Raw genomic sequence first — 27,684 nt, 5'->3', positions numbered from 1 at the left:
CTTAAAGGTATGGTGGATATGGTTGTAAAAAAGAATTTCTATGCCATGAAAAGTGAGTGACCAATTCAGAGTTCCAAAGAGAGGTCTCTGGACAACTGGTTTTCAAACAACCTTTCAGGTTGGGAGGAATTCCAGACTAAGCCAGAGTCTGCTTTGACAGCTCCCTCATGGCATGAGAGCTGAATTGATCCTCAGTCCCCATGGTTTCTGCAATTCTACTCCTCATCACCCCTTCCTAACCCCACCCCTTGGCTGCACTTAAAAAAAATACTCCAAAGCTCTCTATTCTAGTCATTGTGTCTCCTTTGTAAAGTAGTGGAACCAATCAGCTATCCTAAGCCAGCTGCTTAGATATATGCCGGCATGGCTCATTAGAGTGCAGTCATAAACTCATTCATAGAAATATTCTGAAGGATGTTTTTATTGCTTTATTGTGTGTATAAATCTCTGCACACAGAGAACACTGAACAAAATGATAAACTGCCGGTTCCATTTCTTGTATGCTCACTGAGTAAGCACATCATGGTCTATCTTGGGCTATTTTTCTGTAAACAGTGTTGGTGACCATGAACATCATTTACTCAACACCTTTGTCCTTAATACGGAGCATGCAGTATGAACAAAAGCACTGATAAGGGTGGAACATGGCTTGCACATGAGGGATAACTATGGCTCCAGACAAATGATAGGATTTTTCAATTGCTTTTTTGGAACCATTTCTCCCATGCATGGCCCAGACTTTTCTTTTCCAAAGAAGAACGGTAGAAATTACAAAGTCAAGGGATAAAAATTCATTTTATGACAAGCTGTGTGGTTGGTTGAACCTAGAAAGAAACAGAATTAGGATCAAAACAATGCTTCCTCTCTACCTCTGCCCCTGAACTGATTGGAGTGTTTGTTTTTGTATTAAAGGCTTCTTTTGTTCGTTTGACTCTAGTTTGGGGTTTCACACAGGCTTGAGATGCTTCACATTGGTGGTAGAGGCAAGAGTCTCTATTCTGTGCTTACAGCAATTATCTTCATTGCGAGAGAAGTCTTTCCTTGCAGCTGCACGGGGGAGCTCAGGCATCCTTGAATAAAGCACGTTTGCACTCATGCACAGAGAAACGTGAGAGACACTATCATATAGACGGCTCGCTGAGGTCTGGCCAAGTGGCCCACCAGCAGTTCCCGGCGTTCCCAGGAGGATGCAGCCTGGCTTTCTCAGACTTCGAGCTGATTAAAGCAAGGGGTGATGGGAAGGCCATGTTGAGTCTCTAGTTTGGGGAGGGGGATAAGTAAAGGGCTGACAGCTGCTGCACAACTGGAGACAGACGTGGGTAGAGATAGCAGCCTCCTGTTGTAAGAAAAACAGCAAAGAGATATGGTCTAGACCAGCGGTCCCCAACCTTTTTTGGCACCAGGGACTGTTCTCATGGAAGACAGTTTTTCCATGGACCAGGGTGGGGACTGTGGTTTGGGGATGATTCACGCATATTACATTTATTGTGCACTTTATTTCTATGATTATTACATCAATTCCATCTCCGATTATCAGGTATTAGACCCAGGAGACTGGGGACCCCTGCTCTAGACTATTGTCATAGATGGCTGTTTTCTTGATAGTCCCTCAATTGACTAGATTTCTCACTGGTGGCTCAGATGGTAAAGAATCTACCTGCAATATGGGAGTCCTAGGTTCAATGAGCACTCAGTGAGCACATCGGGAGTCCTAGGTTCAATCCCATTGCAGAAGGCAATGGGCACCCACTCCAGTATTCTTTCTCGAGAATTCTGGAGAATCCCTTGGACAGAGGAGCCTGGCAGGCTACAGTCCATGGGGTCGCGAAGAGTCAGACATGGCTGAGCAATAACACTAACTAACTAACTCACCTGTAAGTCTCACTGTTTATCCAATATGCATACATAGGCACTAAAAATGACTACTATGAGATAATTTATAATAAGCCTTCAGGTGGAAGGAACTCCAACATGAGACTGAGCATGTTATTTGGTCCTCTGCCACAGGATGGTGACCTCGTGACTCATCCCTTTCACAAACGTGCAAGAGAATCAGTGTTTTACACACACTACTGAGTAAGTGTGCTAGGCGGATGGAGTTTTTCCTGTTTATTAGGCATGCATGAGGAAAGCCTTCGCAGGCGATTATTTAATATCTGGAAAGTCCCCCAGCAGCTGGATTCGGTTCCTGTGGCACTTTAGAAGATGGAAATGGTGTTTAGAGTCAAATGCCTTATAGGATGTCAGGTATTTTAAGCAAAGGAGGGCAACCCGGGCTCCAAAAGAGGCAACAGGCACTTTTTTTCACTGAGGAGGAAGTTTAGGATATCAGCTGCACGCTCTTCCTAAACCCATTTCAGCAGTTTTTTTTTAAATTCTGTATGCCATAACACTGTCCTGTAGTCCTATATGCCTAGCGTACAAGGGGCCCAAAGCCTTGGGCCAACAGTTTATTGTTAATTCTCATGGTCTCCTTTGGCAGAAGGATCTGGAAACCAAGTCATAGAAATACACATCATTTTGTGACAACACATTTTACAATTATTTTTAGTTTTTAAGCTGTTTCCTAATTTACACACACACAAGAAAGTCTGTTTCAGTATGGATTAGATTAAATTGAATTAAATTTCAGTATGATTTGGGTATCTCTGATAAGTGATGTGTTTAAAAACCAAAAATGGAATACAAATACAGTGGTTCAAGACAGCAAACCAAGCGCATATACCTGCCTCCTCTTGAAATAAGAAGAAACCACATATAGACAACATGATCAGAACAGAGGCAAAGAAGTCACACGCGGTCTTCTTCACTGCTGTCTTCACTGTCTGAATGCCTTTCAATTCCCATTCACCTAGTACCAGTTGAGCTTTCGCTAGTTGTGGGGTGGGAGTGAGCTGTTGAAAATGAAACCATGGTCCTTTATTCAATGATCGTATTGACTCCTGATTCTGGTATTGTTCTCCCTGGCTTCCAAACTCCAGTTCAGATGTTGCCTCCTCAGTATAGCCTTCTTTAATTGCCTCTTTCCTCCTCAACCCCTGTTCCCAGTGGTCTTTACAATGACACATCACTGTATGCTCCCATAGCATTTATTGTCATATTTATAACCTATGTATCACTTTTGCTGGATGCTCAATCTTTCTTAAATTAATATACTGAATGGGCATAAGGATTTTCCCCTGAATATTCTCCCTTCTTTTCTCCACACTTCTCCCCCTAACTTCCACAGAACCCAGTCTCCATGTCATTAGAAACTACTTCTCCCTCTATCTGCATGAAATTAAAAAAAAAATTTCTCAACTGTTTATCTGTTTTCTCTTGGCTGTTTGCATATCTGTCAGCATAAATTACTTGCTAGGTTTCGAGAGACTAAACTTCATAAATGAAATTCCCTGTCTTTATTGAAGTAGAGTCACAGAATTCATTAAATCTCTGATAGTTTCTGAATTTTATTTCTCTCTTAAGTAAGCCACAGATGATTTTTCAAGTCATTCTGACTCTTTCCAGCTTTAAGGCACACTCATTCTCCTGTCCTTGTCAGGAGGATCCTGCTCAGGTCACAACCCTTCTATACAGGATTTAAAATGGAATACATTACTTTTAAGGGGAGGATAATGAGGACTGAATATGAAAGCTGCAGAGAAATTGTAAACTTTATAAGTGACCGCTGCTTTTCCTGTCATAATAGGCAAACACGCCAGCTGTGGAGGAAACTGACATGCTTTACTTGGGCAGAAACATCATGTCACAGACAAACACAGTTCTTTGTTTGAATCTACTTCCTATGAGTGTGTTTCACATTAGGTCTGTGCATGCCAGCCCCTGGGACAACGTGGTTGTCCCATAGTGAACAGCAAGGAAACAGGCTGCCCTTTCAGGTGGCCCATCACCTAGAGACTAGAGTCACATCACACTCGGGGAAACTAAAGCAAGCAAGTGGAAGAAAAGCCTGGTCATTCCTCTGACAGTCTTAGAGGTTAAACAAGCTTATGGCTCCAGTCAGCCACTAACTTTCATTAAAAAGGTGAGAAGAAAACCTAAGATGATATTCCAGGGGCCTGGGCTTTTATGAAGCAGGGAACCCCCTAAGTACCGACAAAGTTCTCATGGTGGGTGACCACCAGGTGGCTTCACCGCAGCTCCGAATTTTACGCCACCAGCAAGAGGTGTGCCAAACACGATGTGGGTAAGTGTGCTCTCGTGCCGGACCCCAGCAGGAAATGGTGGTGGTTAAACTTGGCCCGCTGAAACCTGCACAGTTGCAGGGCTGTTGATCTTTTGCTCCCCGCAGCAAGTCTTTGGGCGCCAAACCATAAAGCTGACTTGTCATCTCTCCCTGAGGTTTGATTTAAGCACTTACCTGTGAATGATGACCCTTCCACACACATATGCACGTGCAACACACACACACACACACACACACACACACCAGCCCTGAGGTGCTGATCCATGAATATGCTGTGAGATGTGTGAGGAAGCTTCTCTGGAGCCTTCTGCCCTGGACAAGTTCTGTTTCTGCTTCTCTCAGAGAAGATAATGAAAGGATGATAAGAGTCTTTGGTTCATGAGTTAACAATTATTTGCCCATTTAGTTTCACTATCAGGTTTACTAGTTAATATTGACTGCTGTGGAGAAATATATATGTGAGGGCATGCGTATAGTTGAAAGATCACAGTTTCGACTATTATTAGTAGTCAAATCCACTTCTGATGTGTGTCTATATAATGGATAGGATGTCACCTGGAAGAATATCTCCCCCCTGGTGTGTAAAGCCTCAAGGAGTCTCCTAAGTCAAGATGGGATCCTAAGTCTTTGGTTTAAGATTCCATATTTATGTTTTCTATTTGGAACCATCTCTGGTTTCTAGGCCGAAGTATCAAAGACAGAAAGCTTGTTCTCATATAGTGATTTGATTTTTCTCCCCATATATTTGTGGTATTTATTTTTCTTGCAGAAATTTAATGATTCTAATATTCTCTGTATGTGTATGTGTGTGTGTGCCCATTTATTCTATCATCTTATCTCCTTTGCTCATAAGAAATGTTTATTTTTCATTTTTTTAAATTGAAGTATCATTTATTTACAATGTTGTGGTTATTTTTGCTGTATAGCAAAGTAACTCAGTTATACACATATATACATTCTTTTTAATATTATTTTCCACTGTAGTTTATCCCAGAAGATTGGATATATTTCCCTGTGCTATACGGTAGGACCTTGCTGTTTATCCATTCTACATGTAATAGTTTGCATCTATTAATCCCCAGCTCCCAGTCTATCCTTCGCCCTCTCCACCTCCCCAGTGGGGAAAAGCATTCTTCTACGCGTGGTATTCTGTTCTCTCTTGCGTTTTAGTACTACTGCAGTTTCATCAAACAAGGGCTGATAATTATTATTCCTTCCCAAGTTCAGGCTAAAGTCTTCTGGGGGGAAGGGTGTTTACAGTGCCTCTCAAACAGCCTGCAGAAGAATTACCTGGAAGGCAATTACACAGATTCCTGGGTCCCACCCTTACAGATCTGGATTCATGGGTCTGGAGTGGGACCCAAGAATTTGCATTTCTAACAAGTTCCCAGGTGCTGATGCTACTGGCCCCAGGACCTCAGTTAAGAGCTGTTCATCATACAGGACTTTTCTGCTTACTTAGTTTCTAATATCTTTCCTTCTGAGAGCCATCAACCTTGTCATGAAAAACAAGCTGAACCAGTTTTCGTGTTGATAGAGGTGGAATCCATATTCTTGTCTCCCAGCTATGTGTCAAATCAGGGAACATTGAACTAATTCAGCCCAAGTACAATTTAATATCTCAGATTCCAAGTTGTTTTCCAGTTTCAATTCCTTATAGGACTTTAAAGATAGTTTTTGTCTACGGAAAGAAAAAAATGCAAGTTGTTTTTTCCTTCCTCCTCACCTCCTTTTATTCCTCTTTGCCTCCCTCTCTCCTACCTTCCTCCCTCCTTCCCCTCTTCCTTCCTTCCTTCCGTCCTCTGAAAGTAAGGCTTTAAGTAAATGATTTTTCCTATTTCATTCTTCTGATTCCTCTTGTGCCTGCCATGTTTCCATCATCCTCCTTCCTGTGTTCCTCGGCAAAGAGTAGCAGTTGAGTTGGAAAACATGATGCCTGTATATTTAACATTTTCTCAAATGTGATAATTGGTGATTTTCCTGAGGCTTGCCACAGAGTCTATTTCAGCATGCAGTTTGTTTTTATATCCCAAAGATTCACCAAGAGGCATAAAAGATTAGAAACAGAACCCTCTTAGTCTATATTAATGTTTTTCCACAGCAAAATGGGCAGCTTTTTCAGTAGAGTGGGTGGGGAGGTGGGGGTGATTAATACTGGAAGAGCAAAAAGGAAAGGAGAAGAGAGTTTTCAAGGTAGTATATTCTCTCCAGAAGTCATAGAACATGTACAAATAATGAGAGTTCTGAAAGAAAGACAGACCTGGCTAAGTATGGTGTCAGGGAAGTCTGTGATCTCAAGCTATTAATATTACCCAGCTCTTTCTGGCTGTCATAATTCAAAACTGCAGTGACACTGTGGTAGCTATAAGTGGAAATCTTGCCTTTGCCCAGAAGACCACAAAGAAGACAAAAGCTAAGAAAGATCAGAGAGCATATTGGGTTGAGATAAGGAGGTTATCTCATTTTTCTGTGGAAGCTTCATGAAATACTCAGTTTGACTTCTGCTCTGAGGTAATGAATTTCAGTGATGGGAAACGGGGGAGGAGTGAAAGGTATGGGTGAGGGGTTTTAGGGTGGAAGAGAATGGGAGCCAATGGTCATCGTTTCCTGGATCTCCTGTAACCCAGGTAAAAGGGACTGGGCTGAGCTGCCTTAAACCTGATTGGGAAACTCTGCTTAATACATTAAAGAAACAACTTGCAGAAACATCTACCTCCCTTCCTTCCTCTCCCAAATAGTAATGAGTCCAAATTGCTAATAAAACACGAAAACTCAAAGATGTTGTCCATGGGCCATTTTTCTAAGCTGGTTATTTTTTATGTTAGTTTTCCCACAGCTGTGAGCATGCTATAACTATCAACTTACCAAATGCCTCAGTTTAAATGAAACTTGAAAGAATGTATTTAGGAACTTTATAAAGAAGGTGGCGGGGGTGGTGGGGAGCAGACAAGCAAGCTCTATCAATTTTTTTTTTTTCTTTTGGTAAGAAAGAGGAATTTGGGAAGGGATGGGGGAATGGTTTAAACTGATAAGTCTCAGCAAATAGTGGTTGAGAAACATTTCTTCCACTTCTTGCTAAGCCATTATTCAGAGATTGCCCTCAATCTGAATGGAGATCAAGACAGAGGTACCTGATAGAATCTCATGCACATTACTCTGGACATGATCTAACGTCTGAGATTAACTTGCTGCTGCTGCTGCTGCTGCTAAGTCGCTTCAGTCGTGTCCGACTCTGTGCGACCCCATAGATGGCAGCCCACCAGGCTCCCCCGTCTCTGGGATTCTCCAGGCAAGAACAAGTAGAATTAAGAGGATGCTTGGGGCTGGTGCACTGGGACGACCCAGAGGGATGGAATGGGGAGGGAGGAGGGAGGAGGGTTCGGGATGGGGAACACATGTATACCTGTGGCGGATTCATTTTGATATTTGGCAAAACTAATACAATTATGTAAAGTTTAAAAATAAAATAAAATTAAAAAAAAAAATAAAGCACAAGGAAGAACAAAGAATGTTTCTTACAACTTAAACACATACAAAATCCCACATCAAGGGCATTCCACCCATGATGGATCAAATGGTCTAAACTATCTAAGGAAATGTACTTTGTATTTTCTGTTTTCACGTCCATCTCTCAAAAAAAAAAAAAGTAAACATTCTTATTTGGAATTGTGTGAACGTCGTTATAAGGGGCAATTGCCAAAAGTTTAGGTCATAAATAAGAAACGCATGTGGCAAAGATGAAGCGTGCGTGTTAGACTCAGAACTAGCAGTTGAGCTTCATCACTGTGGCTCAGCAGCATCATTCCAGCTGCAAAACACCTTAGGGATATTTAATGTTCTGTGCCCACCCTTTATAAATGTATATGACTCAATATCCCCAATGAGTAATGTGGCTGGCGGCCATACCACCTTCAGCTAAGCTCTCATAAGCTGAACAGGGCCGGGTTAGTTCGGTGTTCTTATGGGAGACTCCAAAGAAACCCTGGAGGTGTCAGCGATGATTCAGTGGGTAGTACTCTGACTTGAGTCAGTCCCAAATCACTTTCCTTTCCTGGTGTTAACGGGTCCTTTACATACGCAGGTGCAGCTTTTTTGAGAATTGGTCCAAAGCCTCTTCTTTTTGCTTAAAAAAAATTTTTTTTTTTTAATTTTAAAGGAAAAGTCAGGGCAGGGGGTGACCCAAAGAAAGGGAAGAGGAAAAGGAAGGGAGTGGCAGAAGCTGGAGAGACGTTATCCCTTTCATGCCAAATACCATTTCAAGAAACTTACAAGGATGCCCCAAATCATTTGACTGTACTGGGGCCTGGTTGTCATCAATTTTTCTTGAATTGAGTGGGTCACCAGCAACAAGATTTCAGGATCTGCTTTGATGTGGAGAGAGAAACAAGGATTGGTGCTCTTGGGATCCTGTAGAAAGTTCTGACTTCCCCTTGAATGATCTACTCTAGACAAACCCAGAAGATTAGCACAGCCCCATTTAAAAGTTCGCAGAAGTGTGCTATCACTGGGGTGAACCTGATCAGTCCCAGGGTGACCAACGGCAGTCAGAGTCATCAAGGATGCTGGTCCTTGGTGTGTGTCCTTGTAAGCACGTTCCCTGCCCTTCTAGTTGCTTGAAACTATCATCAGGCTTTGTTGTTAGCAATTAAAATGCTACTGTGCCCCTCTCTAGGAGCTGCTGTTTTGAGGATGTTTAAATTCTTAAAGATATAGAATGTTTTGAGCTTTTTGGAGTAATGTAATATGTTAATATGTAAGAAGAACTGTAAGTATATTTCCTTTCTTCAGTGAAATATGTTTAGGCTGCTTCTATCCATATTAAAGCAAGGATATGAATAAATCTGCCTAAATATTTTCTTTGGGATAGAAATCATTTTCTAAGTAAATCCCATTGGATGATATAAAACAATAATAAAAGAAAAAAAGATGAAACAGTTAACAAAAAACCCTCAGTGTTGCATAAGACAAGAATTTGTTCTGTTTATTTGTAAACTTGCAAAATATTTCTAAGTTTGCAAATAAAATAAACATTTTTCTATACAGTTGTTTTTGAAGTCACATCCAGCCTGTCTCCTTAAGATGACAAAGCCCAGGAAACAAAAACAAATATCTGTTCAATGGAGTTGAAATTAGTCCATGTTTATACTTTTATTTGAAGGATGTGTTATATTTTTAAAAAGCTAAAAGTGTTACTCAATTATTATTAATAGATTTTTTAAACTTTTGCTTTGCCTTTAAAAAGACGTTATAGTGAATAAGATAATTAAAGACTTAAAAACTTCTTGTCTGCCTTTTTGTCACATTAAGTTAATCATACGTCTTCTTGCCTAATTCCCCCAACCTTGAATATTGCAGTCATATACAAAAATCAAAGTTTTTCATGAAATGCTCTACAGTCAGGTTATATCATATTTTAATCTCTATTAAACTCTATTTGTTTCAGAGTTCATTGTGAGACTATGTAAAGAAAATTCATGAAGTTTCCCTTTCTAGGTCTAATGCATGATCTCTCTTTATGCTGTTCAGTTTTTATTAAATTTCTTTGCTAACAATGCTAAAAAATGTAAGAAAATTATAAAAAGCATATCACATCTTTTCATTTGCAGAAAAAAATCAGTGTTCTGCATTCCAATATGAGGGGTCAGGTCATACATTCCCTTCCATTGTCTGGGTTTTGGAAACCTCTCTGGCTAAGTCAAACTTTATTTTTTAGTAATCATATTTATTATATATTGATGACTATACAAAGTTCCATTATAATTATGCAAATCTGAATGCAGAATTTTAGAGGTATGAAACAGTTGCTATAGTTGGTGATACTTATGTTTTTCCCTAAAGCATGGCTACAGAAGAAAAAATTATCTATTATAATCTTAATATCATAAGGAAAGGAGGACCAAATGTAAAAATTGGAACAAAAAAGTTTACAGAGTTAAGTTTTCCTTGAAGCAGAGTTTGGGTGAAAACAGGCTTTATTCCAGTTTAAGTAATGGAATGTAGGAAATACTCTGGTCTTTTTGTATTATTTTTATGATATGATTTCAGTCTATATTGGAACCACATCTATTGTTATGCCTCAATCACTCTAAGGCATTGGATTTTACCGGTGGGTGAGAGTGTGAAGTTTTGTTTTTGTTTTTTTCAAATTCACAGCAATACATACATTGAGGGACTCCTGTTCCCTCCCTCTTCCAGGGGTCAAGGTCTCCTTTCTTACTGACCTCAGCTGCCCAGGCCTTGACCTTCCACCCTGCCCCGCTCTGATGTCCCATTTAGTGGGACCCTTTCCAGTACATAGCACAAGATATGTACCAGTGCCCCCCACCAGAGATCCTTAGGCCAGAAAAAACACATCTGACTTGAAGCACCAGGAGTGCTTCTTAAAGTAGAAAGTACTTGATTTGAGCCTTTAGGAAAAGATAGAACCATGAGCCCTGGAAGATGTTTCAATTAGAGGGAACAGCGCGAGCAAAGTGGTGGATGTAAGAAAGGTTAGGATAGACCGTGTTGAAAGAAATCAAGCACGTCCAATTTGACTCTAACCAAAACATAGAATATATGTTGCTGAACAGTGGCAGATGATTCTAAAAATATAGGCTGCAACAGAATAACAGAACTGTTTACTTCAATTAGCAATTGAGAGCTTGTTTTTGAGGAAAGAAATAAAATTATGAAAGCCCCATTATAATGGTACCCTGGAAAAGATGAGATATTAGTAAAAAAAAAAAAACAAAAAAAACCCAAAAAACTGATGTCTATGAGTTAATAGTATCACATCAGTGTTAGTTTCTTAGTTTTGATAAATATGCTGTGGTTAAATAAGATGCGAATATTTGGGAGAGCTCCATGTGGGATGTACAGGAAGGCCCTGTATTATCTTTGCGACTCCTCTGAAAAATGGAAATTATTTCAAAATAAAAAGAAACAACAGGGACTTCCTGGTAGTCCAGTGGTTAAGATTCCATGCTTCCAATGCAGAAGGTGTGCGTTTGATTCCTCATTGGCCAGCTAAGATCCCACATGCCATGCAATGCAGTAAAAATATTAAAAAAAGAAGAAGAAGAAAGAAACAATAATAAAACATCCTTATGGGACTTTATCTCCAACACAGTACCCTCACATCAGGGCTGTCAGGAGATGGTTTGGTTGTGGCTACAAGCCAAAAGAACAGAAGTAAAGCATTTGTTGTTTTGCTGTAAGCTCTGGAAGTCTGTTTCCTGCGTCAAGAGTCTTTGTTTCTGTAATTTCACCTGCTGCTTGGGTCTGCTTCTTCCTGTGCCTTCCATAAGGATGTACCTCTCAGTTGGAAGCCGAGGGAGGCTCTGGGGACCCAGGCATCAGATCTAGGGTGAACTCCTAGCTCCCTGGGGCTTCTTTTCTTGCTTTCTGTGCCTCTTGTTCCCCATCCCCTTCCCTTGATGTCACTCTGAATATTCTTGCTGCATACGATAGAAAGTAAAATGTTTTTAAAACCAGTTAGCACATAATTTGAAAAATGCTTGAGTTCACTGCCTTTTAATAGGTGATTTTAAGTGTACACCTCTGTTAAGACCATGTACCTGAGTTTGGGATTCTAAAGGTTACTATGTTTCTGTCACTGGAAATATTTTTTATAGTAATTAATGCAGATTGAGAAGCTGAAAGTTTGTCCAAACATAATATAAACATATTTCATACATGAACACTTGTATCCAGAGTAGCTTATATGAAGTTATTGTCTAGAGTTTGTTCTTCATTCCCCCTGTCTCCTATGTGCCATCTAAAAGCCTGAGAGGACAGATCAATACAAGTCAAGACAACAGAAGTTTGCTCACAGAAATATACAGGTGTGTGTGTATTTATACGGTGTGTGTGTGCTTTCCACCAGTCCATAGCAGCCTGCTTTGTTGATGAAGTTATAATTACATTTCCTACAACAATCTCTTAGCCAAAAGTGTGTACTCAATTGCTCGAGTTATTTAGTGACATTTATTGCAAAATGAATACAGACACTTCCTATTTAGAAATATGTTTCCTGCTTTGCATGATCTATTCTCAAAAAACTGAGGCTCTCTTACAATTAGCTTTAGCATAAGCATACTTTGGGTATCCTGGGCCAGTCTTAGATGTTGCTAGCTTCAGTTAGAAGAGAGCAATCCCCCACTCCAGTACTCTTGCCTGGAAAATCCCATGGATGGAGGAGCCTGATAGGCTACAGTCCATGGGGTCACTAAGGGTCTGACACGACTGAGCGAATTCACTTTCACTTTCACTTTAATCCTAATTTTGCAGATTGTCAGGAGACAGGCAAGAGACTTTTGGTCTTCTTCCCTGTCTCCAGTACTTCTTAAATTCTAGTAATGCTTGGGTTACTCAGTTGCCAATCTTCATGTGAGGGTTCAAACCAGATAGCAAAGCCAAGAAAGAAGAATTGAACTTTTCAAGTCTTCTTTGTTTTGTTTAACAGTGGTCCCAAAGAAAAAGCCACAAGTTATGGTGGATTAGAGTGAGAATACATCAGTCAACTGCCTGGGTTTGGGACTTGACTCTGTCACGTGCCAGCTGTGTGATCTTGAGCAAGTTACTTAACCTCTCTGAACTTTTGTTTCTTCATCTGTGAAAGAAGGATGAAAGTTGTAGCAAGGTTTCATTTATTTAGTGAGAAATTGCAGATTATCTCTTAGCACATTAGTGGCACGTAGTAAGGATTTACTGATCAGTTTTTATGTTTATAATAATTATTATTACACTTTCCTACGCTTTTCTACCTCCAAAATTCAACCATGTACCTCATGCCACTGAACTGTACAACTTAAAAAAGATTAAAATAAAGAAAAATGACCATGAATCAAATAAATCAAAGCAGCCAGGGCCCAAGACCAGGTTCTACAAACTGATATCTCCTCTTCTCAGTCATTTCAGTGTCCGACTCTTTGTGACCCCATGGACTGTAGCCCACCAGGCTCCTCTGTCCATGGAATTATCCAGGCAAGAATACTGGAGTGGGTTGCCATTTCCTTCTCCAATGTCTCCTCTACAGGGTGCTTAACATTTTTGTGTATATGGTTTGTCTATCTCAACAGAGTTGATTTAATCTCCCTACATGTAGCCTCCCACAATAAAAATGTTTTTTCATGCTTCTCAAAAAAAAAGTTAAAATCGTAAATTTTATGTTATGTCTATTTTATCACAATTTGAAAAAACAAAATATGGTGAATGGGAAAAAAAAAGAAAGAGTTCCAACCACCCCAGCCAACCAAATGCAAAAATCACTTTTCAGAATTAAAGAACACATATTCAGGAGGTTAGACAAGAAGAAAAATTATATTATGGGTCTGGCATAGCAACCCACTCCAGTATTTTTGCCTGAAGAATTCCAGGGACAGAGGGATCTGGCAGGCTATAGTCGATAGGATCACAAAGTCAGACACAACTGAAGCGACTAAGCACAGGCACAAGATATCAGAAGACCTGGAATCTATTTAGTAACTATGCTCATGGCCTGGTCCTTACTCCATTCTGACCACAGCTTTCTCCTTGGGAAAAGTCCTAGGAGGATTAAATGAGGTAAGAGATTGCTTTGCCACACATATAAATTGGCATGATTGTGGCCAGAGTCCCTGTTGCTTTTTATTCACTTCTATGAACAGAGCCAGGATGTTGTACAGAACTGCAGGAAAAGTGTCCTATTTGTAATGCATTTATTTGGTTACCAAAACATCAGGGCATTTAATAATGTGCTATGAAGTAGGCCCTGACAAATTCTGATTGACAGAGACTGGCCATCTTGACTCAGTTAAGGGGAAATGCCCTGGGTCCCAGCTGTTGATTCAGTGGGCCATTACCAATGCCCCTCAGCTGACATTGTGTTCAGAGCACAGCTTCCATTCCCAAGAGCCCAAAGCCAAGAACAAATTAAGGAAAATCACCCAATGAGATGCTCACTCTACAACCCAGAGATACCAGGCCTTCTACCCAGAGTGCAGTAGAAAGAGCTCTGAAATAGGGGCTTGGGGTGACTTTGAGCTCCTGACTTTTTTCTGCACTTCAGTTTTCTCACCTGCAAAATGAGAAAAGTAGGACTTTGGAATCTTCATGGTCTAACAACCCTATGAGGTTGTGTTAACAAATATTTTGGAAACTTTAGGATGTGTTCTTACATTTCCCCTGTATTTAAACATTGTAGCACTTAGCCTCACAATTACTTTGCCTTCCTGAAACCCAATACCAACCACCCCCATCCCTCTCCACCATTGCCCTTTCTAAATCAGTATAGGCCATCTTCAGAGGAGGCACTGTTCAGGGAAATTTGGATTTACCTGGAACACCTTAAGGATTTTCATAAAAACATCCACAATTTAGCTTTCAAATTTTAAGAGGTTTCATTTGATTTTGGAAATTTGGGGTAGTAAATTTCTCAAGTTTCTCCATTAAAAAAAAAATCTAGGTCCTCTCAGTCTAATAGAAAGGATAACATCATACATTCCAAAAGGATCCTCCCCCCCATTTAAAGATTTATCCCAGGCTACCTGTTTTCTTCAGAAAATGTCTGTTGGAAAGCAGCTCTTACACCCTATTGGGCAGCCTGCATTCCCAAACCACCCTGGGACCATCTCCAAGTAAGAAATGTCTTAGAGGTCTTAAAATCACATACATTAGTAATGTTTGTTGTTTAAAAACATGTTTTAGGATTTTCTTTTTAATCTTGCTCCCTGGCTTTTGAGACAAAAGAAGTTCTCCATCTAAAAGCCCATGGATAATTTCAATTTTACCATTTCTGCTAAGTCTCAAACATGGTAATGGATAAAGCAGAAACCTCTGTTGACAGGAAGTTTATCTCTCGCTAATAAAAATTGCGCATATTTATCTGGGTGTTAGAGCCATGGTTTAGCTCCCTCAGGAACAGTGAATTGGGAAGGGTAAGGTACCCAGGCAGAGAGTATCTAAAAGCTTTGACCCCAGATAGAATTTGTTTAAGCTCCTTATCTTTTGTTGCTTGCAAATAAAACCTTCAAATTTTCTGCATTATAGTAATTTCTTTCTTGATGTTCACAAGCATGGGGAGACAGGGCAGAGTGCTTGCAGAAAGGTGATAGGGCGTTGGAAGGACTATTCTATCAGCTGACTCTGTTGCCTGTTCATCTTTTTGTAGGCAGAGCACAGCCACAGGAAGGGTTGGATAGATGATTCTCAATAAATTCATCCTCTTTGGTCATCTGAAGTAACTATTGTACTTACAATGACTTTAGGACTCTCCCCTGCCTCTTTCCTGGTTTTTCTCTCACCTCACCAACTGATCTTCCTCTGCCCACCTCTTACTGTAAGAGCAGCCTCTAAGACTCACCCAGTCTGTGGCTTTGAAGACAATCCATCAGAATTGATTCCCAATGGATGTCTTAGCCATAACTGCCCTGCTGAGCTCAGACGTTCCTACCCCTCTGCCTTCCTGACTTTTCCATCTGTATGTCACTAGACATCTCAGATTTAACTTGTCCAGAGCAAAAGTCTACCCCCCTCCCCAAGTCTTCTGCAATACCAGTCTTGTTCATCAAGGTCAATGGAAACAGCATTTACCCACTTGATCGGGTCAGAAATGTGAGTCGTCCTTGCCTCTTCTTCCTTGCTCCTGTGGCTATTCAGGTGCTGCGGGCTCCACCTCAGCTTCTGGCTCTGCCCTCTTCTCACCCATGTTTTCTGCTACCAGCCCAGTGCATGTGTCCATCACCACTCCTCCAGACTATCGAAAAATCTCTCGACTGTTCCCCAAACTTGAATTCTTACCCTCTGACAGTCCATTTTCCATATAGCCATTAATACAAATCAGATTATGGCAGTCCCTTCTTTAGACTTACCAATGGCTTCTCTCTGCCTTACAATAAGTTAGAAAATTTTTGCTATGGTCTGCAAGACCCCTACCTGCCTGTCTCAGGTTGTCTTTCCTTTCTCCTTCTCCCTCCCTCATGACATTCCTCCTCTTTGTGCAGGAAGCACACGCAGTCCTTTCCTGTCTTAGCCCATCAACCCAGCTTTTTTCCTCTGCACACTTTGTCTCCCATATCTACACCTACACCTCTGTATGTCATTCTATGATTCTCAGGTAAGATGTCAACTCTTTGGAGCAATCTTCCCTGAATGCTTTATGTGAAAGACTTCACCACACCCAACACCCCATCTCCTCACCAGGTTTTATTTACTTTGTAGTACTTGTCACTGTCTGCCATTATTTGCTTGCTCCTTTGCTTATTTATCATCTCTTTCCATTCATTAGAATGCTGTCTCCCTGAGGTCTGAGACCTTGTTGGTTTTGCTTTCTGCTGTTTCTCCGAAATCTAGAACCTAAGACTCAGCAGCATCCATCTACAAATACACTTCCCTCCCATTTTCTGTGCTGGTGCCTCTGCTACTCTCGTGAGACCTCATGGCTTTGCATTTCCTTGACTTTTCAGCATATACTGTACAGCGAATTTACCTTTATCTGCTAAAGTCTTTTGTGAAATGACTTGAAACCAGTTAAGAAAAAAAGGGCGTCAAGAAATATAGACAGATATTGAAAGGGGAGACGAGAGAGAAACAAAAGGATCTTAATTTTGCTGAGGTTTGGCCAGGCCAAGAGATATCAGATAACATCAAATAGCCTTTGTTAAAATAACAGAAACTTTGACAAATTAAAATATAACTGCCCCAGACTGAGTTATGGGGCCTTCCAGGCTCGAAACCATCTAATTTTGTAAAAGTATGCTACCCTATGCAACCTAGCATTGAAGATACGGTTTCAGTTTGGGATAAGGTACACATGCACGCTCATACACAAAGACATCTCAGATTTGAGACAGAGAAGACTCTGGGTTGGACTGTGAGAAATCAACAAGAATAATTTTTTTTTTCACCAAAATGAAAAGGCAGTTTGCTGACAGTGATTATATTCATTATATTATAAAAGGCATTATATTCATAAATGCTTATATTCATTTCTGGAGAAGGAAATGGCAACCCACTCCAGTGTTCTTGCCTGGAGAATCCTGTGGACAGAGGAGCCTGGTGGGCTGCTGTCCATAGGGTTGCACAGAGTCGGACAGGACTGAAGCGGCTTAGCATGCTTGCTTGCATTGGAGAAGGAAATGGCAACCCACTCCAGTTTTCTTGCCTGGGGCATCCCAGGGACAGAGGAGCCTGGTGGGCTGCCGTCTATGGGTTCGCACAGAGACAGACACGACTGAAGCGACTTAGTAGCAGCGGCAGCATATTCATTTCTGAAAGTATCCAGAACTTTTAGAAAACAGCTACCCCCAAACTATTTCATTCAAAGATGAGAGTCATTAATAATGACTAATACCTCTTCATTCCCTAAATCTTGGAGGTCTTTCTTTTCTGTTAGAAAGCTTCTCTGAGTAAATGGATGTAAAAAGCTTCAACAAGTGTCGAAATGAAAGGGGCATGATGGTCCCTGACTGGGAGGGTTATAAGTGAGCAAAGACTTAAGAGACCTCTTTGCTTTGGGCATAGCACATCATTATTTTTGATGTTCACTACTCTTTATCTCTGAGAACATTGCCATCTCCATTGCAGCATTATTTCCCAGACATTCAGCACCTCCCAAGGTTTTTCCTTTTGTCTGTCCCCTGCTCAGGTGTGTGGTGTCTCTTTCAGTAGCTGTTTCAGTGGTGCTATAACCATATTAATGTGAAAGAGTTGGTGCAACAGCAATTACAAGGAGCATCATTGTAATTCAGACACTTAATTCCCACTTAACAGTAGATGCATCCATTGATGACTCACAGGTCATGATCCTCATTCCCCTTCATCGGTCACTCTTGCTTTTGGGTCTGTGGATGGATAGGCACTTTACAAGGTTAAAAATGAAAGACTTCTGAAAAACTTTGATAACATCCTTTAGAAAGAAATGGGTAAAGAATCCTGGAGAAGGGTACCCTGTGCAGAAATCTGTAGCATTCTGTAGCATATCTGAACCAAGTGCACTGCTGGATGTTCAGTCGAAGTTCTAGAAAATAACCACCAGAGTTGTGATGCAGTAGACTTGTTAGTCACCACCAGTATTCCCCTCCTCTCCCTGAGGTACCCTCCCTGTGATAGTCATTAGGAGACTGGGAATATTGCAAAGTAAACATCTGGAAGTATTGATAGTAAACATAGGGGAGAAATGCCTTGCTGAGCCAGCCACAGGTCAGGAAACCCTAATCTTATCAGGGTCCTGGAGACCATAGTTCCATAGACTGTTTGGATGGCGTTATGTTACTGTGAACACATATGTTTTCTTTTTATCCTTTTTTTTAGGCATCCTGTTTTGGAAAAGCTTGATCAGTTTAGGGCAGATTATTCTATTTTTTACATTAAAAAAAGGTGAAAGAAAACCATGGCTCCTTTAGAGCCTGAACAATGGGAAAATACACATTTATTTCTATTTTTGTTTTACTTATTTAGTTTATTTGCTTGTAATATTTCTGTGGGCTTCTCTGGTGGCTCAGATAGTAAAGAATCTGCCTGCAATGCAGGAGACCTGGGTTCAATCCTTGGGTTGGAAAGATCCCCTGGAGAAGGAAACGGCTACTCACTCCAGCATTCTGGCCTGGAGAATTCCATAAACAGAGATGCCTGGCGGGCTACTATCCATGGGGTTTGCAAAGAGTGGGATGTGACTGAACGACTTTCACTTTCAATATTTCTATGACTGAGGATGACCACCTAGAATTCACTCTTTCTTGAAGTGTAGTGTATGGATCACTAGCATCAAAATCTCTAGGGAGTTTTTCTTAAAAATATACTTAGGCCCCACGATGGCTGTTGGAATCTTTGGGGCAGCACCTGGGAATCTGCATGTTAGTCTGTTCTCAGGTACACTAAATCTGAAAACCACTGAGCCAGAAAAAGGCTGTGGTCTGCCTGACTGGGAGTTAGACTTCAAAGCATTGAGATTCATCTGTGCATACCTGCTTTTCTTTTCCTATAAAAGGATATAGCTTAAGTTTAATGCAAAGAGAACATGCTTTTTTCCTGGGAATTTTTAACCTGGGGTCTATGGTTAAAAGGAGAGTTTCCAGTTTTTATGAGATTCTCAAGGAGGATCATTACTCAGGAAAGGCATGTTCCAACACCAACTTAAAGGCATGCTTTCCAGTTTGGGTGGGAACATTGGGCACTCAGATTGGCCCAGATGGTGCTTGAATCTCTCATTCTTTCCTATTTCTATTCAGATGGTGCTTGAATCTCTCATTCTTTCCTATTTCTATTCATGTCAGAGGAAATGCTAAAGTTTATGAAGAATGAGAAATTTAGAATTTTTTTTACCTCCAAACCTATAGACCTCTTGGACCACATAACATCTACTTTTCCCTCTCAGATGAATGGAGAGGATAAGACTAAGTTATTTATGAATCATACAGTGCTACACGTCTAGAAAGACAAAAACACACAGCCATGCATATGGAAGTGTCACTATGATCGTTTTCTTAAAGGTCTAGGTCTGAATTTCAGCATAAGGCAGGATTACCTGCACCTTTCTCTCTGGGATTTCTGATGTAAATACCGACACCAGAGTCAAGTACAGGCCTGAGAGGGACAGTAGAATGTGGAAGTGGGTTTGGAAACCAAAATATTATGTCAGCAGTTTTCTCTTCCATTTATTCTTAGTTATCAAAACCAACTTTTTAACTCAGGGGCTTTGTTAATGAAAACATAGATAATTTCATTTGGAAGGCCCAAGAGCTTCATATTCAGGGTTAAAAAAAATTCATCTCATCCCCTCCAGGCAAAAGTATTGGAGGGTTGATTCTTCTTGCAGAACCCTGTGAATAAATTAGTGCTGGTGAACTTCTCTGCTCAGAGTAGGGGGAGGTCAGTTATTAAATACACACAGAGCCCTATAGTTGGAATCTCTGTGAAAAGTAAAACAACCACAAATACCATTTCCGAGTTTAAGCCTTCCTTTTTTATTTCTAGTACCCTCAAAACCTCTTCAATCCATTATTACTTTTGCAGAGTTTTTGTTCGTTTGTTTTGTTGTTGTTGTTGTTGTTGTTTTTTTTCATTTTAAAATGTTTTACAATGAAAACAGCTAATAGGGTATATTTTCAGGGCTAATATCCAAACAAGTTAAGTCATCTTTTTCAGAAACCCTTTTTGTGCAACTGCAAAGTATACTTTGGGGGTGACTACTTAGAAAGTAGACACCCCAGTGTTTGAATTAAAACTATGCAAAGGGGTAACATTCCAGATAGGAATTGGCAGCAAATGATGGTCAGGTTCTGGTGGGCACACATTTTCCTGCCCGTGAACTTGGAAGACCCAGCATGTTCTGCTGGTTAGAAATGATATCACCTAAGCACTCCACAATGCATGTAAATCAAACCCTCATTCTGTCTTAAATCTTTCCAGTGATATATGTTAATTCCTTCTCAATAAAACAATAAAACTGGAAAAAAAGAAAAAAATCTAACACACTACCATTTTGGGGAATGAATAAATCCTGGGGGCAGTCTTCCTTCCCTTAGGACACCCCAGCAACCACACGAGAAACACCCCAACCAATAGGAGAATGCCAGTTCCTTTCACCTAGAGTTTCAATTCCCCTGGATGCTTTATATAAGAAATTGGCGGAAATAGTCTAATGTCAGCTGCTCTGATCATAAAAACCTCAGGGTGCTCATTCTGGCACTGCTGCCATATGGGTTCTGGGAAAGGGGAGCAAGAGGAATCTGAGTCCCCTTGAGAAAAAAATGGCCTAGTGCAGAGATGGACAAGGCCAACCAGTGTATTTTCCAGGATTTATTATGATGATGATTTTTCCAGGTCTTCTAGAATGTCCAGATCTTAAAGAAGCCACAGAAGAGTTGTCAGTAAGAATGCAAAAGGGGAAAAAGACTTTTAAGAGGGGAAATATTCAGGGAAGACTGAGAAGCCTGTGTGCCATAGCTCTGTTCTGTCACATTTTTTGAGAACCTACTGTGTGGGAGTCAATTGCTTGCTAAGTGCTAGGGGCACTCAAATGGATCTGCCCAGCCTCTGCCCTGAAGAAGCTCACAGTTCCTGCAGAGGTAACTGGCTTATTGTTGGCATAGAATCTGATCCATGATGCCTCAGGAGCCCAGAGAAAGGGACACTCCTACCCCAGCCTGGTAATCCAGCATGCTGTTCATGGAAAAGGTAATGCCTGAATTCAGGAGTTCATTCATTCATTCAATTATCCAACAAATACTCATTGAATATCAACTGCTTTTCAGACACTGTGATGGGTTTGAGTGATAAAATGACATACCCATTTTTAAAATGGAGAAGTTAGGGGAAAAGTACATAATGAGTAGGCAAAATTGATGATAATATTTTACAGCTGATCAATGGGATTTCATAACCTCCCAATACCTACATACTCCCAAGGTTTCCTGATGCTTCCATCATTAGATATTCATTCCTTTGTCTGTCACATTCAATATCACCACTTCAGAACATCAGAAATAGATTTTGGCACAAGGAAGTCCAGCAAGTTGCCTGAGGGTACTTGGAGCCAGACCTGGGATGTTGGAATTACAGTAGGTAGAAGACAGAAGTAACCAAGGGACTGACCACTCTCTTACTTTCTCCCTGGGAGTGCCAGGAGCTGGCTGTAACAGACCCAGCCATCTAAACAGTGAATCCCGCTTGCATGCTGCACAGGTTGACCCAGACAGCCTCTCAGCCTCTGTCCACTGTGAAAACACAGCACACCCAAGTTGAAGGGAATGCTGAATGACACCACGTGGGTGTGCAGTGGTCTGTGACCGGAAGGTTCGCTGGAAGCAATTTGCAAAGGAGGCCTTAGAAAACCACCTGGATGGTTATTGTAAATTAAAAAAGGAAGAGATGCCACTTTTTTCCGAATAATTTTTAATACTAGGTTTATGACTGGGTACATGTGATAGTCATTAGAGCTTATTTAACTCTGAAATTATCTGGCCCCTCAAACTCCACTGGGACTGCAGGAACCGTGGGTTAAATTTTAAAATACAAGGTCTGAAAGAAGATGATATGCTTTTCCTTGAAGAGAATAAATTCAGACTTTTAAAAAAATCAGCTCTGTCTAGAAAGGACTGTTATCATTTCTTATATTTATTGTGTGTTTCCATAATGTGTTTGAGCTTAGAAATTCACCCAGGCACACACAATTTACTTGAGTTGGCTGTTGTGCCCTTCAATCCTGCAGTCCAAGTTGTGCTTTTCTAGTGGGTTGATTTGGAGATAGTCCAAATGTGTTCTGAACTCTGAGCTCAAATCTCAGAGGTTTTCACTTGTTCGGAGCCGAGCATTTCATCGGGAGCTGAGAGTATGTGAGTTACACCGAACAGCTGTGAGGTACCCACCACCCTCTCCCCAAGGATGACATGTTCTGAAAGGAGGGTGTTGTAAGCATTCCTGAGCAAGCCAGCTAATCTAAGGCCTAGCTGGTTGGCCAGGGCCTACTTCTAAGAAGGCTCCCGCTGGAATTACAGCATCTTATAACCCTGATCTGCAAAGTCCCCCTTCTTCACAAGAGCAGCTAGGACATCGAGGGGGCTGGGAGAAGGGGGAGAGGCGACGAGAGGGCCAAATGGGTGAAAAAGGAAGCTCTTGAGTCGGAAGGGAATTTTCTTTTGGGAACAGGATATTCTCTATCATTAGCTGCTCACAGGAAGGGAAATAGGAAAACAGGGTTTCTTTTCAAGTAGGGGAAACCCAACAGCCAGTGAAAATGCCAGATTTGGAATGGTAGGGAAGGTGGGTACTTATGTTTGGAAGGCAAATGTAAATACTCAGACCCCTTTGAACTCTGAAATTGATTCTGACTCCAGCCAGCCGTCCAAAGAAGTTTCATTACAGCGTCAGCGTGTCCTGTGCCTTGTTGGCCTGGTGGCATCACCACCATCAGGTACGGGGCCCTCGGAGTTTGGCTAGGAGCACTGAACCCACTGGCCACGACACCCTTGATCAGAGGCACCCTCTCCGTCTTGGAACCTTAGGCCTCTTCCTCCTCCTGGCAGGAGCAAAAATGCTTGTGTGTCTCATGAGAGGTCTGTGTCTGTCTTTGGCCAAAACTGCCATCACCTCTGTTACTTTCCAAGGAAACCACAAGAAAGATACCTTTAAATAATCTTTACCTACAGAAGAAGGTCCTTTTCAATTATTTCAGTGAAAAAACAAACAAACAAAAAAAAGTAGGGTGTACTATCTAGCAGCTTAATCCAGCCCCTGGGACATGGTCTAAGAAAAGTCTTATAGTGTTTCTCCTTGTGGTTACAGGAAGGCTACACTTTGGAAACTGGCATCACATATCCATGGCTCAGCAGGTAAAGAATCCACGTGCAGTGCAGGAGACTAGGAGACGTGGGTTCAATCCCTGGGTCAGGAAGATTCCCTTGGAGGAGGAAATGGAAAACCCACTCCAGTATTCTTGCCCAAAAAACCCCATGGGCAGAGCAGCCTGGCAGGATACAGAGCTACAGTCCAAAGGGTCACAAAGAGTCAGATATGACTGAACACAAAATAATATTTAAATACAAAATCAAGGTGAGTTGTAGGGAGCAGAGAAGGAAAAGTGAAAGTCCTTAGCTTTATATTAACCAGTATGATCAATGGCTTGTATAAAAAGGAGAAAGTCCTTGATATAAAATCTTATCATCCTGCCCTGAAGTGGAAAGGCTGGTAGGAGCGACTGAAGATTTTGTTTTATTTATTCCCTGCATCAGAAGAAAAATCAATAGCTGCCTGGCGAGTTAGACGTAAGTGAGTTATACAGGCCACTGACATGGTGGACCAAACTTTATAACAACCACATTTGCCGCTGTCAGGCCACAGGCTTCGGTGGCGCCAGCTGTAATTACGGCTGATCACCTCTAATTCAGAGCTGCTGCCTTGATAAAGGTGTCACTGGAGCGACTGTGGCATCAGTGTCGATTAGGGGTGTCATGCTCCAGGCAAACTGCTGGAGAAGGCTCTTCCCCTCTCCAGCCCCCAAGGTCAGGAGACTTCTGGGCAACCCTTGCTTGTTCACTTTTCACCCTGAGTTTGGCAATAGTCCCTAACGCTCTGATTTAAACTCCAAGGGACTCAGATGAACAGCCCTGTCCCCTGGCAGCAGATACCTTTAATAAACTAAGAAATCTCTCTGAAAACAGAGTTTAGAAGTTGGGATCTCCTCTGCTTGACAACATGCAGAGAAACAAAATGTTTGTATCACCTCTTTAATTCACGGATCGCAAAAAGGGATGAGAGGGCAATAGGCTTGGGCAAAAGCTACAAATATTTTTGGAAAAAAAAAAAAAATTGCAACCCCATGCCTTTCTTCTGCTTTTGTGGTATTTCCAAAAAAAAAAAAATTCTAGCAAACTTCCCATTTTTTAAAATTACTGTTTTGTTTTTTTTTTCCTTTTTGAAGGAGACATTAGGGTGAGGGGACAAGAAACCAGAGAGAAGATAGAGTGAAAATGCTGTGCTAACAAAGTGGCCAGGTGTCTGGATGTTCTAGGTAGAATCTTGAGCGGGAGAGGTGTGCAGTGAGGGGTGGAATTCTGCAATTAAAAAAGGGCTTCACTGTCATTTGTGAAGGATAATGTTTGACTCCCCCCTCAACCACCCCAGGCTGTTATTCCTCCCTCTGTAATTAAGAAAGAGACACACACACTGTTCTCCCTGTATCCTTTAAAACTCACAGACAGCCCCACCCACACCACTGCTCCCCCAGCCAGTGGCGGAACCCATAGAGTGTCTTCATTTGGGGGGTGAACCTCTTCTAACTCCCTCTTCTTCTGACGGCGACTCACCTGAGAGTGGAGTGCTAATCTCGGGAAGACAAGCTCTGTGTTTTGCAACGAGGGTCCTTCTCTCTTCTGCACACAAAAAAAGAGTGATCAACGGGGGCCACGGGAGTAGGGACCACGATTCCCACTTCTGGACGGCTCCTCACGCAGGCAAGTGTTTGGCCCAAAAGTAGATTTGCCCTTGCTGACAGGGAGGTCAGACGTGACAGATCTCTGGTGGAGAGCTGGTGGTTGACACTGAGCGACAGAAAACCCTACCCAGCTCCAGGACACAGAGGGGCAGTGAGGCCCTGGAGACGGATCATCTGGTTCTGAAGAAAGCCTGGGCTGGTGACCCGTCTTAGTTATTCTTGCTCATCTTTCCAACCTGCTCTTTCATCTCCATCTCTGCCTGCATCTCCACTGTTGTCCTTTCTCCAAACTCAGGGACTTTTTTAAAAATCAGCATTAAAAAAAAAAAAAAATCAGAACCAGTGGACCCCTGCCCACAGAACTCAGGGTCCCTCTCTGAGTCCCAGGCAGCTGGGCCATCCCCAGGCGGTACTGTTTCCTCGCTCTGTTTACTCGTTTCTAAGGGCAATTGCACCACTAAGGCTCCCTGAGTCTGGAACTCGGCCTGGGGCTGTTTTGGTTACATTGAAGTTTTTGCTTCAGTTCTGCCAGATTTAAATGGTGACTTCACCAGCACTGAGCTAAAAAGAAGAAGGGGGAGGAGGGCGAACCCAGGAGAAAGAGAGCGAGCGAGCGAGCTGGAGGGAGAGAGCCAGAGCCGGGCGCTAGAGAAGGGCCAGCACATTACATCATCGCTTGGCCTGGAATCAAGTGGGAAGGATGTGAGTCACTCAGGCTAGTTAAGCTTTGGCTCAAATTCTACACACACTCATTCCAGAGCTCTCATGTTCTGCACCTCAGGAGGGAATTCAGCCTCAGTGATGTCCATGAGGTTTGTTTTTAATTTTATTTTCTTTTTTTCCCGATTTTATAATTTTTTTTTTTTTGGCCCCTACCACCTTCTTTTCTTGAGTCTTTATCCTCCTCCTCTTTCTCTTGCCCCATCTCCCCTTTCTGCCCGGCTTTGTTTCTCTTCTTCCTTCTCCTCTTTCCCCGGCCCCTCTGCTGGGCTCCTCTTCTGGTCCCGAAGAGGCATTTCTTTTCACTTGGATCAGAGTTTTTGTTCTAGTATAGCGACCTGAATGAGTAGAACCGAGGCTGGGTTGGGCACAATTTTTTTTTTTTAAAGCAGAGGGAGCCAGAGGGATTGGAGCAAAAGAGCCATGAATAAAAAGCAAAGCGAGAAAGAGCAAACTCAGACGAAGTTTCTCTGCCTGCAGTGTCGCTGCTAATCGGAGGAGACAGGGAGAGAGTTAAAATGCAGGAACCAATCGCTTGAATGGTGATGTAATGCAAGAACCGCAGGGTAGTTAAGTAATGTGAGAGCAAGGGGGTCAGGGTTGCAAAGCATTTACCTGCTCTCAAGGGGTTTTCAGTTTATTATCAATTGCAGTGACTGTAACTGGCTTCAGACTGCAATCTCTAATTATTCACAGACGCCCCTTTTTTATCTTTTATTATTAAAAGTAAAACTATATTATGGTATTTTAAAAAAACCATGATATTATCACAGCTGTGTATTATTTTCCACCAGGATTCTCTCTCCCTTTTCTCTTAAATGGCTCAAAACTGTTGTCTTTTCATAAAAGGTTGAAGTGAAGTGATGGTGGGAGAGGGGGTGGCTTTTTGAGTGTAACCAGTAAATTGTAAATGCCTGGTGAACTCCTTGGTGTGTCCTGCTGAGTAGGAAGAGTTGTACTATTGCATTTATTATTAAGAATGTACTGTTGGTTTTTAAAGGTATAGATGATGATCCTCAAAAGTAACTGTAGTCTTTCACCTATTATTTCGGCTAATGCTTAACAGCAGTTAATTTTAACTTCATGCTCTTTCACGTGACAATTAACTTAATCCGGGTGCTAACTTTAAAACCTGTATGCTCTTCAGTTATATTCAAGATGAGATTCTGTGGTCGTGGGGGAGATGATGAAAACTTCCGGATTGATTTGTCTAAAAGCAGCCAGCTAATATTTGCGAGTAAGGAATTAACACAGAATAAATGGAGAGAGGGACAGTTGATGGTGTTCTTAATGCTCTAAGGATCCAGGGTACCCAGAGGGAGAGACTTTGACATTTTGAAAATTATTACCTCGTTTCTGTGTGTTTCATAAAATACATTTAGTGCTGTGATGCTCGGCCTGGGCTGAATGCTTTCTAAAACCAGCCAGCTTTATTAGACAGTTCTCAGCCGAAGCCCTCCACAACTAGAAAGCCAGTCCAGTGAGGGATCCCTGACTCTTGGCTACTCCAAAACTTCTCTGGCTCAGTCAGTCTGGACAGTCATAGAGCTGGATGCATATTGAGGCGTGGGGCACATACCAGAAAGGTGTTTATGTTTGTTTAATGCATGTTTGGGGTATACTTAATCATGACTTTTTATGGATCTTCTCCCCTCTCTCTTTTTTGGGGCAGAGATGGAAGGGAAAAGGAAGGAGGAAGTAATTTTTGGAAGAAACAGTATGATGTGGTAGAGGTCAGGAGGCCTGAGTGCTAATCCTGGTGACCTTGAGCAAGTCCCTTAAAGCATCTGGGCTTCATTTGGAAATGCGGGAGCAGACAAGGTGGGAGACAAGCCCCTCCTCCCTGTGTGGAACCAATCTAAGGTGATCTCTGAAGTCCCTTCAAGCT

At 41.7% G+C, this 27,684-nt stretch overlaps 1 protein-coding gene and 1 long non-coding RNA gene across 12 annotated transcripts in view; one reads left to right on the top strand and one right to left on the bottom strand.

The window, feature by feature from the left end:
• CREB5 (cAMP responsive element binding protein 5) overlaps nucleotides 1-27,684 on the top strand; it is a 441,056-nt gene that overhangs the window by 281,088 nt on the left and 132,284 nt on the right. The window lies entirely within an intron of this gene.
• LOC129659284 (uncharacterized) lies at nucleotides 24,398-26,278 on the bottom strand. Its single transcript, XR_008717933.1, has 3 exons — nucleotides 25,956-26,278; nucleotides 24,949-25,014; nucleotides 24,398-24,696 (listed from the first exon to the last, which is right to left on the bottom strand). It is a non-coding gene; the product is annotated as an uncharacterized LOC129659284 (long non-coding RNA).

This window comes from Bubalus kerabau, chromosome 8, assembly GCF_029407905.1.
Source record: "Bubalus kerabau isolate K-KA32 ecotype Philippines breed swamp buffalo chromosome 8, PCC_UOA_SB_1v2, whole genome shotgun sequence".
NCBI lineage: Eukaryota > Metazoa > Chordata > Mammalia > Artiodactyla > Bovidae > Bubalus > Bubalus kerabau.
Note: the sequence above shows the minus strand (reverse complement) of the source record. Positions and strands in the feature narration are given on the sequence as shown.